Source organism: Melospiza georgiana, chromosome 19 (assembly GCF_028018845.1).
Source record: "Melospiza georgiana isolate bMelGeo1 chromosome 19, bMelGeo1.pri, whole genome shotgun sequence".
In the NCBI taxonomy this organism is placed as follows: Eukaryota; Metazoa; Chordata; class Aves; order Passeriformes; family Passerellidae; genus Melospiza; species Melospiza georgiana.
The window spans coordinates 2,948,782-2,963,398 of NC_080448.1; positions in this window are offsets into that span (position 1 = coordinate 2,948,782).

The following is a 14,617-nucleotide window of genomic DNA, read 5'->3' on the forward strand; positions in this document are numbered from 1 at the left end:
CACGAGCTGAGGAAAGCTTTACTGATAACCTCACACTGGCACGGTCCTGAAATCCAACAAAACTCAGGAAAAATGCAAAAACACTGATGGAGACTCAATTGAAAAATGGAAATAGTCTTGCTGGCACATGCAGAGAAGGGAGGAATTCCCAGCCAGTGAAGGAGCTGCTGTGAACACCTTGCCCTGGGCAGATGGGGCTCCATGGTGGATTCACTTCAGGACTTGGATTTAGGGATGTCAGCTTGATGCCCTCCTAACCACATCCTCCTGTGCAGAGCACAAGGAACATTTGTGCAAAACCAAATGTCTTCTCTGCTTTGAAAGAGGTGCTCCATGTCTGCCTGAGCTCAGCTGGGAGGTGAGGAGGGATTTGCTGTGGGCTCAGCAGGTTCAGGCCCCACTGGAAACCCAGGGAGAACAGGTGGGATAACCAGGAGAGGATACCCAAGGAGCCAAGAGAGGCTTGGGGCTGTTCAGGATAACCAAGAGAGTCCTGCTTGGCCAGGCCTTCCTTTCCTGTCCTTTTCCAGTCCCTTGCTCTACAGGCTCAGGTCTGGAGCCACCCCAGGTTTCTGCTGCAGGAGCAACGTCCCAGCCTTTGGTTTTCCATCTCTTCTCCTTTCCTGATCCTTGGCATTGAGCAGTCAGGGCCCTGCTGAAGCCCTGGGCTCCAGGAGGGGTGAAAAGCTACACAAGGTGACCTGTGGTGGCTTTTGCTCTGTGTGGGTGTCACCCCTGCCTGGGCTGTCACTGATACCTTGGGTTTAAGTTTTTCTGTTCTGTTTTGGTGTGCAGCTTTTAGCTTTACATTAAGTGTCACTAGGATCTTTTCACAGGGTGGTGAAGACAAAACAATCCCATTCTAGCTGGAGACTCAGGGACAATCTATTCAAACCTCAGGCTCAAAGCATAAACAATGTGAAAAGAGGAAGGCGGGCAAGAAAGCAAGAAGGATGAAACTTCATAATTTGAAGCTGTTAATTGGACAGTTGGCTCCTATATGCAAATGGACTAAAATTTATAAAATGTGAGATCTCATGACCAAGCTCTCTTTTGCTTCCATCTTGGATCCATCCAGGCAGAGCCATGACTGTGGCTCTGGTACTGCCAGGGTGTGGCCTATGATGGCACTTCAATAAATATCCACTTTATTCCTCTGAACTCCATCTGGCCTCTGCTCCAGCTCCTTAAGGCATCAGCACTGCCAGCCCTGCAGCTGCTCATACCACAGAGATGGGTTTGATGGGTTGGATGAGTTTGATGAGTTTGGTGGGTTGGATGAGTTTGGTGGGTTGGATGAGTTTGATGAGTTTGGTGGATTGGATGAAGTTGATGGGTCGGATGAGTTTGGTGGGTTTGATGGGTGTGGTGGGTTTGATGGGTTGGATAGGTTGGATGAGTTTGATGGGTTGGATGAATTTTATGGGTTTGGTGGGTTGGATGAGTTTGGTGGGTTTGATGAGTTTGATGGGTTTGGTGGGTTGGATGGGTTTGGTGGGTTTGATGGGTTGGATAGGTTGGATGAGTTTGATGGGTTGGATAGGTTGGATGAGTTTGATGGGTTGGATGAATTTTATGGGTTTGATGGGTTGGATGAGTTTGGTGGGTTTGGTGAGTTGGATGGGTTGGATAGGTTGGATGAGTTTGGTGGGTTGGTTTAGTGGGTTTGGTGGGTTTGGTGGGTTTACTGGGCTGGGCTGAGCTGCTACTCCAGGGGACTCAATGGGAGAGGATCCCAGATGGATACCCAGGCAAACCTGGGAGTGGGAGGATCCCCATGGCCCCTGGAGCGAGCAGGAGCCCAGCCAGGCTGGGGAGCACTGAGTGTAGGGGATGCAGTGAGGCAGGGAGGGGTTCCCAGCTCTGCTCCTGAGCCAAGGACCCCCAGCCTGTTCCCTTCCAGGGACCCTGTGGAGCCCTGGATTGGGAGGGGCTGCAGGGACAGCTTGGGGTCACTCTGTGTGCCCTGGGGCTGAGCCCACAGCTGGCTCTGTCCATCCAGGCTCACCTCCAGCAGAGCCCCAGGGTGACCAAAGGTGATCTCTCCTCCCTGTGATCCCCCAGTCTTGGCATTCCCTCCAAAATCCAGAACTGTTCTGTGCTGCCTGAAAAGTTCCAACAGCTGCTCCTTGGCTTTCCCAAGGAAGGCTCCCATTTCCAGAGCACTGTTAATCCTGGATCACAGGATTTCCTGGTGTATGGGGTGTTTGCATACCTCACTTCTGTTCTATTCCTCCTCTGCACTTTGCTTCCATGCTTTATTCCAATGGTCCTGCTGCGCCTCAGGAGCTCCTGAGCTCTAATAATAATTGTAGGGGTAATAAAATAAATCATCCTGCTGCTACCTGCATATGCCTGGTTACTTCCCTTGCATTTCTAATAAGAGCTGGACTGGATCAGTTGGGAGTTTGGGCATTTCCATTTGAGCTCTGTGATGGTGTTCACAGGGGTTTTCAGGTGAGGGAAGAGACGAGAATGTTGACTGCTTGTTCAGAAGGTTTGATTTATTATTTCATGACATCTATATGACATTATAACTATACTAAAAAGAATAGAAGGAAAAGTTTCATCTCAGAAGGCTAGCTAAGCTAAGAATAGAAAGGAATGAGTAACAAAGGTCTGTGTCTTGGACAGAGAGTCTAAGCTAACTGGGCTGTGACTGGCCATTAATTATAAACATCTAAGATGAGCCAATCCCAGATGCACCTGTTGCATTCCACAGCAGCAGATAATCAATGTTTACATTTTGTTCCTGAAGCCTCTCAGCTTCTCAGGAAGAAAAATCCTAAGAAAGGATTTTTAATGAAAAGATGTCTGCGACAGAGGTCTCTGTCTGTCACTCCCAAACCCATCACAGCCCAAAAAACTCAACATGGCCTCATGGCCACCAGGTGCCATCAGCCCATGACAAGTGGCTCAGTGTCCTCACTGAGGCTTTTTTATGGGTGAAATCCCAAGGGATTAAGGGCTGGCTGTTCAGAGACCCCAGGCTGTGACAGCCACTGAGTGGAGGTGCTGAGTCAGCACAAATGAGCTGTGGATTCTCAGGGTGGAAACACCCAGGAACTGGGAAGGGGCTGGAGAACTCCTGAGGGGGCTGGGCAGGGGCTCAGCCTGGAGCAGAGGAGGCTCAGGGGGCCCTTGTGGCTCTGCACAGCTCCTGACAGGAGGGCACAGCCGGGGGGGTCGGGCTGTGCTCCAGGGAACAGGGACAGGAGCAGAGGGAACCTCAGGGGAGGCTCAGGGTGGACATTGGGACAATTCCTTCATGGAAAGGGTCATTCAACCCTGGCACAGCTGCCCAGGGCAGGGTGGAGTCCCCACCCCTGGCGGGGTTTACAGCTCTGTTCATGTGGCACTTGGGGACATGGGGCAGTGCTGGCCCTGGCAGTGCTGGGATCTCAGAGGAGATCTCTAACCACAGTGACTCTCTGATTCTGTAATTTGTGCAAGAAAAGCCTGTGTGACTGTGACTGTGTGACTTTTCCAACCATCTCTGGCCATGGCAGTTTCCAATTTTAGAACAGAAGAGCGGGAAAAATTTGGGAGCAAAATGGACCCTTCAGAGCTGCCCTTGCAGGTGGCAGAGGGACAAGGGAGGGGTTAATTCTTGTCCAGTTCCACACCAGGAGCCGTGGCTGAGTCATGAACACCATTCCCAGAGCAACAGTTTGGGACTGCAGCCACATTCTCCCTGCTCTGCTGGAAATGATGGATTGGAGACATTCTATCCTCACCTGGAGGCACAAAAATATGAAGTTTTGTGAGGCTGATGAGCTCAGGATGGAGCTTTATCCATCACAGGCCTGGGACTCTGGGCCCTGTCACCAAGGGGCACAGGAAGGTGGGTTCTGTGTCCATGGAGAGCCTGGCACAGCCCCCCTCCCTCAGACCCCCAGGTACAGCAGGAATTCCCTGACCAAGCCCCACCTGCACAAGTGGGAGAACAAAACCTTCCAGAGATGAGGGGATTTGCTCTGTGTCCACTCGAGGAAATGGCAGGAGAAGGAATATTCTTATTTTTTCCCTTTCCCTTCAGTGTCCCAAACACAGGAGGAAGGAGGTTTCAAGGCCTTCTGGCTCCTGGGAAAGTGTTTTTTTAGGCTTAATAAGAATGGAAAACCCCATCCATCAATCCCTTCCTGCAGCTTCCAAGCCCTCAGCCACAGCAGGATTTATGAAGCAGCACATTTGTGATGCGTTCAAGTGCCTGAATCCTCCAGAGCTTCTCTGTTCATTCTGTACTTTTGGGATGAGGAAATGAAGCCCTGGCAGGAACCGGGACAAGGGGGAGAACTGCACTGAGCCAGCCAAAATGCTGGAGACCCTGAAGTGAGTCACATTTGATTCTTCTCTGCTTTTTTTCTTTGCCCTCTCTGCCCCTCCTGGTGTTGCACAGCTGCTGCCCCTGGGGGATGGAGCCTCCTGAGGAAATCCAGGATCACTGATGGGCTCCATGTCCTGGTGCCTGAGGCTGTGTGCCCAGGGGCACTCCCACACTCAGGGAGGGTCTTCAGGGGACTTTTGGAGGGGTTTAACACCCACCAGGGTGTCCCATTGGAGAGGGGATGCCTGGAACTATGACTAGGGAGCCAGGAGCTCCCCGTGAGGAATTTGGTGTGGAGCTCCCTCCTGGGTGCTGGCACTGGAAGAGAAGAGTGGAGGGGGAATGTCCCTGCTGGACAGCACTGGAGAGCATCCCTGGGGAGCCTGGCCTTGGCCAGGGATGGGCCAGAGGGTTCCTGGGAGGAGAAAACTCCTGGATGGATGGACATGGAAATTGGAGTGGAATGTGGAGACTACCCTGTCCCTCCTGGGCTGGGTGATAAGGGGAGATCAAATGGATCTGGAAAAGCTTCCTTGGCTGTGGGAATGGAATGGAACAGAAAATCCCTTTCACTGGAGGGGTTTAGCTGTTCCTCCTTGCAGCATTACAGGGAGCCTCTCCTGGAGCTGCTTCACCAGGGGTGAAACCAGCTGGGCCCTGGGGCAGAGTACTGTGCCCGAGTCACCCATCCTGAACAGCAGGGCTCTGGGGTGCCTTTCCCAGCCCTGCCCCTCCTGTGCTCCCAAACCCTCTGTGCTGGGCACCCCGATGGACTCTGCACTGTCCCCTTGTGCTGCTGTCCCTGGCACCGGGCTGGGCCGTGCAGGGCAGGGCCTGGGCAGGGCGGGGATGGTAGGGCTGGGCAGGGCCTGGGCAGGGCAGGGCTGGGCAGGGCTGGGGAGGGCCAGGGCAGGGCCTGGGCAGGGCCTGGGCAGGGCAGGGCTGGGCAAGGCCTGGGCAGGGCCTGGGCAGGGCAGGGCCTGGGCAGGGCAGGGCATGGGCAGGGCCAGGGCAGGGCATGGGCAGGGCAGGGCCAGAGCAGGGCTGTGAGAATCGTTCTGAAATATCCTTCATCTGCCTCATGATCGTCATTGGGGAGATCACCGAAAAAACAAAACCCCTCATGTCTGCTGATACCGTAGGGGGAAGTCATGTGCCTGAGGCCTGAAAGCATTGCTAAATTACTGTTTTCACAGGTGCATTTGCTGTATGCTACACTGAGCTCACAGGGCACCCTGCCCTTTTGCACAACAGCTCTGGAATCCTCCCCTCCTCTCGGCCTGGCTGGTTTGAGCTTTGGGGTGGTCCCCCCCAAAGGAAGACCTCTCTTGCCCATTCATAACCACCATGACAGACAAGTAGAGATGTAAGAAGCCTCTTCATCAAGGGACCCAGACATGAAATCCCTGTGTGAGAAGGCCCCTCTCACCTTCCAGAGACTGGGACTGAAACCCCCAACTCAGGGGAGGTGTATGGGGGGGGAAGGAAAGCTGCCCAAAGCAAGATGGATGTTACAGGTGCAGGCAGTGGGCCACGAAAACAATGGCTCTCACCTGCTGCCTAACTGGGACTGTGTGTACCCTTATTCTTCCCCCCTGAAGATACAATAAACTGCCTTTGTTTCAATTGTAAAATCCATCCCCCTTCCCCCACTGAAAAAGAGTAGAACTGGAGTCCAGATGAACTGTGCCTCTGAGATCTCCCCAAACGTGGCCTGGTGAGCTCCATTGGCTGGGTCCCAAAGGACTCTGCAGTACCACGTTTGGTAGCTATAACCCATTCTTCTTCCTCCCTCTTTTCCCTTATTTTCTCCTTTTTTCCCCGGTTCCCTCCCCAACACATTTTTGCTGTGGTTATTTCAATAAGGTGCATTTGTTTTGATTATTACTGCAAACCCCCTGTGCTGTGTCAGTTTTTTGCACCCTGAGATCAAATCCAGGAACCATCATGAAGCCCGTTTGTAAGGACAGATCGTGACAAGGGCCTGGGCAGGGCAGGGCTGGGCTGGGCCTGGGGGCTCCCTGCGGCTGCTTTCTCCTCCTTGTCCATGTTTTCCATGTTTTCTGAGCCTCTCCCACAGCCTGTGATCCCCTTGGGTCCCAGCTGGCTCCTCCTGCCCTGTCTCCAGTCTGGGCCTTGCTCAGGGCCTGGCTCCTGCTCCAGACAGCTCCTTGGCCAAACTCAGCCCTGTTCACTTGCAGAAATGGGATTTTGGGCAAAGCTTGCAGTCTGCCTCCAATCCCATTCCTGCAGTGGCTCAGGCTCCTGGGATGAATCTGCAGGAGCCTGGCCAGAGGCTTTGGAAGATACTGGTCATGCTGAGGGACTTCTTCAGAGTGAAAACCCTCCATCCTCTGAGCCCAGACTGTGTTTGAGGTATTTAAATATCCTGAGGTCAGGTTCTCTGTAGCTCAGATCTCACTGGCAGCCCATGCAAATTAAAGTCCTACATAAAAGAGAATTTAAGATCCCCAAACCACTGTTGAAAATCTTGACTTGCACCTTTATTGCCGTTTCCCTGGACCCTCCATGGCACATTTCCTTTCCTGCCTGTCCTGGCATCTCCAGGCTCTGGTCCCCTCTCATTTGAGGTGTTCATTATTTTCCTCACAGCATGAAGTGCTGCAGCCTCTGAGCAGCCTGGTCCCTCACTCTCTTTCCCACCTCCATCCCATCAGATATTCCTGCTCCCTTTGGCTCCCTGCACTTTGTATGCTGAGTCCAGCTGCAGCCTGTGCCAGGCCCAGGAGCTCCAGAAATCAGGGATTTCTGAGGCAAAAAAAACGCTGGGGGTTTTCCCCTGCTCCCCTGAGGCTTTTCCAAGAGAGGCTGTGCAGCCAGGTGAGTGTTGGGGAGGTTTGGGGGAGCCTGGGGAGCAGCAGGACACAATTCCTCACAACTCCTCTGCTCCTGGAGGGATCAGCAGCCCTGGCTGACAAACCCTGGGTGTCTCTGGCAGTGCTCCATCATTTTGATCTGGATTTTGACACCATGTCTCTCTCTTCAGTACTAACAGAATGGGAAAGGAAATTATGTGTATTTGAACAAATCACAGCACTCTGACAGGAGTCAGGAGCAGTTTTAATGAAGCGGATTTGTTCCCTGTCTCATCCCCCTGACTGGTAAATTTAACTTGACTTTGTCCCTTTAAATAACAGAAATCTGTGATGTCACATCTAATGCTCCATCAGCGTCTGTAATGCCATCAGTCACAGAGGCAATAATGTGACACAGATTTTTTTTTAATGATAAATGGCTTCTATCATCCTGGAAAAGATCCCGCCTTAAATGGATTGAGGTCGTGCAAAAAGATTCCTTTGGATTAATTTGTTGGGTTTTTTTTCAATTGAACTGAAGTGAGGGTTGAATTGGCTCGGGAATGATGTTTGAAGTTGGAGATGGTGAGGTGTCTTGGTTTGGAAAGATGGGAGTCTGCTAAGGCAGGCAGGAGCCTCCCCTGAAATGGAGAATGTAAACCCTCCCCACCCCTCTGAATTGCTATAAATTTTAAATTAAGGGGGTCTCAGGCAAAAACATGGGAGCGGGAAATAACAGTTCTTTAATAGGGAAGGGGAAAAAATAAAAGGATAAAATAAACAATGCAGTACACTGGAACAACACTGCCAGAGTCAGAACCCAATCTGACACCCTGTGGGTCAGGGTGTTGGCAGCAGTCCCACTGGAATTGTGGCTCAGCCCTCCTGCAGTGTCAGGGGTGGTTCTGCTGGAGCAGGGATCCTGTAGAGAAGGATGGATTCTTCCTCTGAAGATCCAGTGGGAGAAGAGGCAGCTGCTGTTCCTCTGGGGAATCCCGTGGAGAAGCCGTGCTGGTGTTGCAGAATCTCCAGATTCTATCCAGGTAGGAATGCTTGGCTCCTCCCTCTGGGCTCACATCTCCCAATGGGATGCTGTAGTTCTTATCAGCCATGCAGGGACATTCAATAGCTGTTATCAGCAATGTCCCCTCCTGAGGGAGGAGTGATTGTGATCACTCAGAGAGAGATAAGGCAAACTGCCCACTTGACAAAAGATAATCTGCCATACAGATGGTAATGGAAAACTGGAACAGGAGGGAAGAGCCTTGCCCTGGCCAGAGCGTGAGCAGAGGGCACGGAACGGGGCACAGCATGGCCCGGGCTGCACAGGGAGCAGGGTTTGCATTCCCCTGGGCACGGCACGGCCTGGGCTGGCCCCGCTCAGCTGTGACCACCAGCCTCATCCCACAGCCCAGGCATCCCTGCAGCCCCGGCTGCTGCCAGTCCCAGCCCACCCAGGGGACGGCACATGGTGCCAGCAGCTCCTCGCTGGCATTGCCCATCCTGGGCTGGGGCAGCCAAACCCCTCAGGCTCCTGAGGCCCTTCCCCAGCCCGTGCCCTCCTGGCCTGTCTCTCACCCACTGAAGCAGCTGCCCCCAGCAAAAGCTTTGGGGGAGAAGCATTCCTGCTCCAAAGCCAGGCACACAGACCGGGAGAGCTGCTGGGGCTGGGCAGGGGCTGCTGAGGCTCTGAGCTCCAACTGCTCAGGGCTGATCTCTGCTCCTGGGACAGGAACAGGAACCACTGGGGCTGGGCCAGGGCAGGTCAGGCTGGAGATCAGGGAAAGGCTCTTCCCCCAGAGGGTGCTGGCACTGCCCAGGCTGCCCAGGGAATGGGCACAGCCCCGAGGCTGCCAGAGCTCCAGGAGCTCCAGGGATGCCCAGGGTGGGATTGTTGGGGTGTCTGGGGTTGGCCTGGATGATCCCTGTGGGTCCCTTTCCACCCAGGCTGTTCTGTGATTCCATGACTGGGACTGTTCTCTGCTCTCATTCCCTCAATCCATTCTTATTCAGTGCTGCTCATTCCTCAGGGTGCCTCTCACAGGAACAGCCCCAGCTTTGGGATTTGTTTCCCTTTCATTTCTTCCAAAGTTTTCTTCTTTTATTTATTTCTTTTCTTTGACATCTGAGCTCATGAGCGTCACCACTTCATTTCTCTCCCCTAAACTGCAGAAACTGCTGCCCTCCCTCCACCTTTCCTGGTGTGACAGCCAGGGGAGGTGGGGGCAGAGCAGATCCCAGCTGGGAGTGACAAGAGAGGAAACTGGAACAGGACTGCTGCCCAGGGATTTCCACTGTCAGTTCCACCTGGGAAATGTGCTTTCCATGGATGAAGGGGTTCTGGCAGGCTGGTGCCAGACAGGATTGCACTGCTCAGATGGCCCAGTGCAGGCTGCAGGTGCTGCCACTTTTCCCTTGAACGTGAGGATTCCTGCAATCCAAATAAAGGATTATTTATCCTTTATTTGGATTCCAGGAGCAGGTTTGTGTTTTTAGTAGCCTCACTTCTGCTCTGTGCAAAGCCAGGCTGCCTCAGGAGCTGCCAGGAATCACAAAGGAATCTTGGAGCTGGAACCTGCTCCTGCACCTGGTTTTCATTATTTGTGGCAAAATCCTGAGACCTTTTGTCACTCACTGAACAAGCACAGGAGGAAAAACGCTCCTGGGGAGGAGGTGTTGGTGAGGGCTGTCCTGCTGATGTCTCCTTGGGTAATCCTTTGGAGAGGGGAGCGAGGGGAGTTCCCCTCTCTGCTCTGGAGCAGGCCAGGGGATCATTCCTGAGCACTGTCCTGGCTGGGGCATTTCCTGCATGGAAACTTGTGCTCATCCCTGGTGCTGCTCCTGCCTGGGCCTCTGAATCCTTCTGGGAAAACTTCCCAAGCTCCTGCATGAGGGCCCTGGGGCTATGGCCCACCCCCCAGGAGGGGTCTGGGCTAGGCTGAGCTTTGGGAAGGGGCTGGGAAGGAGCAGCAGGGGTGACCATGGGAACCAGCCCATGCCAGGGCTTCCCTCATTTCCCTCTTCCTGCTGATCCTGAGCCTCTCCTCCCACCCATCTCCAGAACTCCTTTTGCCCTTCCAGGTCTTTCTTCAGGGTCACACTCCCAGCCAAAGATGATCCCTATGGAAGTCCATGGAGGGATTTCATTTCTCTGAGCTCCTCCTGGCTCTCAGGGAGTCTCTCTCCATGTTTCTGTCAGCTCCCTCAGGTCCTGCAAGGTCACAGGGAGGTGACCCCCAAGCTTCTCCTGTCCAGGTGAGCATTCCCAGCTGTGCCAGCCTTTCCTCCCAGCAGAGCTGCTCCATCCCTCTGCTCATCCTGGAGCCTCCTCTGGGCTCCTCCAGCAGCTCCAGCAGGAGTTTCCAGAGAGTTCCACAGGTGGACCCTGTGTGAAGGATCCCCTTTGTCCAGCAGCTCCCCAAACCACGACTCCACGTGTGTCCAACAGCATTTACCAAAATTCCAGGTGTGTCCAAAGGCATTTCTCCTGCAGGCTGGCCCCTCTTGCCCCCTCCATCCCTGAGGAGCTCCTGCCTGGCCACAGGGAGAGCAGCCAGCCGAGCCAAGGGTGCCACTGGCACACTGTCACCCTCCTGTCCTCTCCATTTCATTCCCATCTCTCTCTCCAGTTTCCCCCATCCTGCTACTGCCCTGCTCCCCCTCAGGACCTGCCAGGACTGTGTTATTTATTCCCTCTCCATCCCACAGGCGTGCTCCATGGGCTGTTCTCCTGCTGCTCCCCCAGCACCGGGCACAGCCAGGCACAGCAGCAGAGAGGGTTCCTGGGATGTGATGGGGCCACAGGAAGGGTTAATCCAGGTTCTCCAGCAGGAATGGAATGGATGTAATCCCACACAGGCTAATGGGAACCTCTCCATGATGATACTTGTTGTTCTCACGTCGTTGTCCTTCAGTTATTTGATTCATTCACATTTAGGATAAATACAGGATTAACCCAAAATGAGGTTTTAGGAGGGAGAAGCTCTCACTCTTTAATTTTAATCTAAAATTCGTTCAAACAATTCCCTTTGGTGATTGAGGAGAGGTGATTTAGGGAAGGATAAAGGCACGGGGCAGCCTGGGGGTGGATGGGCCTGGGACAATCCCAGTGGTTCCCAATGTAAATAAACCCAGAACATCTTTCTTCTTTCTCCTCCCCCTTCCAAGACCCCTTAATAAGCTCTTCATGCCAAATTTGGGGTTTAGCAAATTTTTTATCTTTGGTTTTGCCTCAGGACATCTCTGCCCTGGGGGCTGCATTAGGGCTGGTGAGTGTGGACACTACATCTGCCTGCAGGCCAGGTGCAAGGTGAAGAGCCATCATCCCATTATCCCATCTCATTATCCCATCCTATTCTATCCCACCCCACACCATCCCATCCTATTATCCCATCCCATCCCATCCCATCCCATTATCCCATTATCTGGGCACTCCTCAGGGTTCCAGGTGGGCACAGGGCTTTGACTTTGATTTGAGGGTTTCTTTGCATGCACAAGAGCAAACCCCCAAAGCTGCAGATGGTCTTTGTGGTGAGCTGTACCCATGGAGGGCCTGGCACTGCCCGTGCAGGGGACAGGGTGACAGAGTGACAAAATCTCTCCTCAGCGTGGTGCCAAGGGTGGGGAGCAGGGAGGTGATGCTGGAGGTGACTTTGCAGCCCCTCCACTGGGCTCTCCACTTCTAGGAGATGACCAAGTCTACAGTGTAGCTGTCACAGCCCATGCTTTCTGAATCATTTTCTTGATAGTTATACCAATTATAATTGGAGGGTTTAGAAACTGACTGGTTCCTCTAATAATTGGAACCTCAGACATAGCATTCCCACGAATAAACAACATAAACTTCTGACTATTCCCCCCATCCTTCCTTCTCCTCCTAGCGTCTTCTACAGTCGAAGCAGGTGTTGGCACAGGCTGAACAGTGTACCCCCCACTGGCTGGCAGCCTAGCTCACGCTGGAGCCTTAGTGGAGGCCTGTCCATCTTCCCAGCCTTCCTCTGGGGGAGGGTTGGCCATGGCCAGGCAGCTCAGCAGCTATGCCATGGCATGCCATGGCATGCCATGCCATGCCATGCCATGGCATGCCATGCCATCCCATCCCATGCCATCCCATTATCCCATCCCATGCCATCCCATCTCATCCCATCCCATGCCATCCCATGCCATCCCATGCCATCCCATGCCATCCCATCCCATCCCATCCCATCCCATCCCATCCCATCCCATCCCATCCCGTCCCGTCCCATCCCATCCCATCCCATCCCATCCCATCCCATCCCATCCCATCCCATCCCATCCCATCCCATTATCCCATCCCATTATCGCATCCCATGCTATGCCATCCCATCCCATCCCATTATCCCATCCCCATCCCGTTATCCCATGCCATGCCATGCCATCCCATCCCATCCCATTATCCCATTATCCCATCCCATTATCCCATCCCATCCCATCCCATCCCATTATCCCATCCCATCCCATCTCATCTCATCCCATTATCCCATTGTCACATTATCCCATTATCCCATCCCATCCCATTATCCCATCCCATCCCATCCCATGCCATCCCATTATGCCATGCCATGCCATGCCATGCCATGCCATGCCATGCCATCCCATCCCATCCCATCCCATTATCCCATCCATTTCCCCATTACCCCATTTCCCCATTACCCCATCCATTACCCCATTACCCCATTACCCCATTATCCCATCCATTAGCCCATTAGCCCATTAGCCCATTACCCCATCCATTACCCCATTTCCCCATTTCCCCATTTCCCCATTTCCCCATTACCCCATTATCCCATCCATTACCCCATTTCCCCATTACCCCATTACCCCATCCATTACCCCATTTCCCCATTACCCCATCCATTACCCCATTTCCCCATTTCCCCATTTCCCCATTTCCCCATTACCCCATTTCCCCATTACCCCATTACCCCATTACCCCATTACCCCATCCATTACCCCATTACCCCATTACCCCATCCATTACCCCATTACCCCATTACCCCATTATCCCATCCATTACCCCATTTCCCCATTACCCCATTACCCCATCCATTACCCCATTACCCCATTTCCCCATTACCCCATCCATTACCCCATTTCCCCATTTCCCCATTTCCCCATTTCCCCATTTCCCCATTACCCCATTACCCCACCCCAGCCCACCCCCGGCCCAGCCCCTCCCTGGCCCCGCGCCCGGTGATGCCGCCCAGCACGGCCATGGAGCCGGGAGCCAAGGTGAGGAGCCGGAGCTGCTCCTGGCACATCCCGGCAGCACCGACCCGATCCCGCAGCATCCGTTGGAACAGGGGACAGCGGACAGACATTCAGACATTCCCGGCTGCCAACACGCGCTGCCATCACTGGCACGGCTGAACGAGGGGGTTTTATTTGAAGTGTTGCCCCGGCTCCGTGTGGGTGTAAATATTCCGTTCCAGGCTGAACCCTTCCCTTCTCCTGCTCCCCGTGTGCTCGGCCCGGGGCACAGGAGGGGTGGGCGGGGGTCGTGTCCCCCCGGGGCAGTGACACAGCGCTAAATCGTGCCTTGCATTGCAGGGAAGAAAAGCTGCGCTTCAAAGGGCGCGTCACTGGCTGCATTGAGCCCCGGAGGCACCGAGCGGGGCAGGAGCTGCTCTGGCACCAGCTCTGCCAGCGCTGCCAGGGAGGGATCGAGGGACAGAAAGGAGCCCGAGGGCACGGCAGCCTCTGCCACGGCCCCAACGATCCAAAATCCACCCAAAATCACAGCAGAGAGAAGCTTGGAGGGGCTGGAATGTGACTGAAATCCTCAGGATGTTATGGAATCACAGAATCATGGAATGGTTTGGGCTGGAAGGGACCTCAAAGCCCATCCAGTGCCACCCCTGCCATGGCAGGGACACCTCCCACTGTCCCAGGCTGCTCCCAGCCCTGTCCAGCCTGGCCTTGGGCACTGCCAGGGATCCAGGGGCAGCCCCAGCTGCTCTGGGCACCCTGTGCCAGGGCCTGCCCACCCTCACAGGGAACAATTCCCAATTCCCAATATCCCATCCATCCCTGCCCTCTGGCACTGGGAGCCATTCCCTGTGTCCTGTCCCTCCATCCCCTGTCCAAAGTCTCTCTCCAGCTCTCCCAGAGCTCCTTCAGACCCTGCAAGGCCACACTGAGGTGACCCCAAAGTTTCTCCTGTCCAGGTGAGCATTCCCAGCTGTGCCAGCCCATCCTCCCAGCAGAGCTGCTCCATCCCTCTGCTCATCCTGTATTGGAAAAAAAAGGCTCCCAATATTCCCAGTTAGATTGTGCCTGGGCCAGTCTGACCCTCGCTGCTGGGCCAAAGGCAGCAACTGCGGTGTGTCACCCCAGAGATACCTTGGCTTGCTGGTGGTTGCAGCTGGGCACTGAACAAGTCCAGGCTTGTTAGGAACCCCGTTTACCTCAGGAGGAATGGCTTCAGGCAATGGTGAAGAGAAAAAGGAGAGGA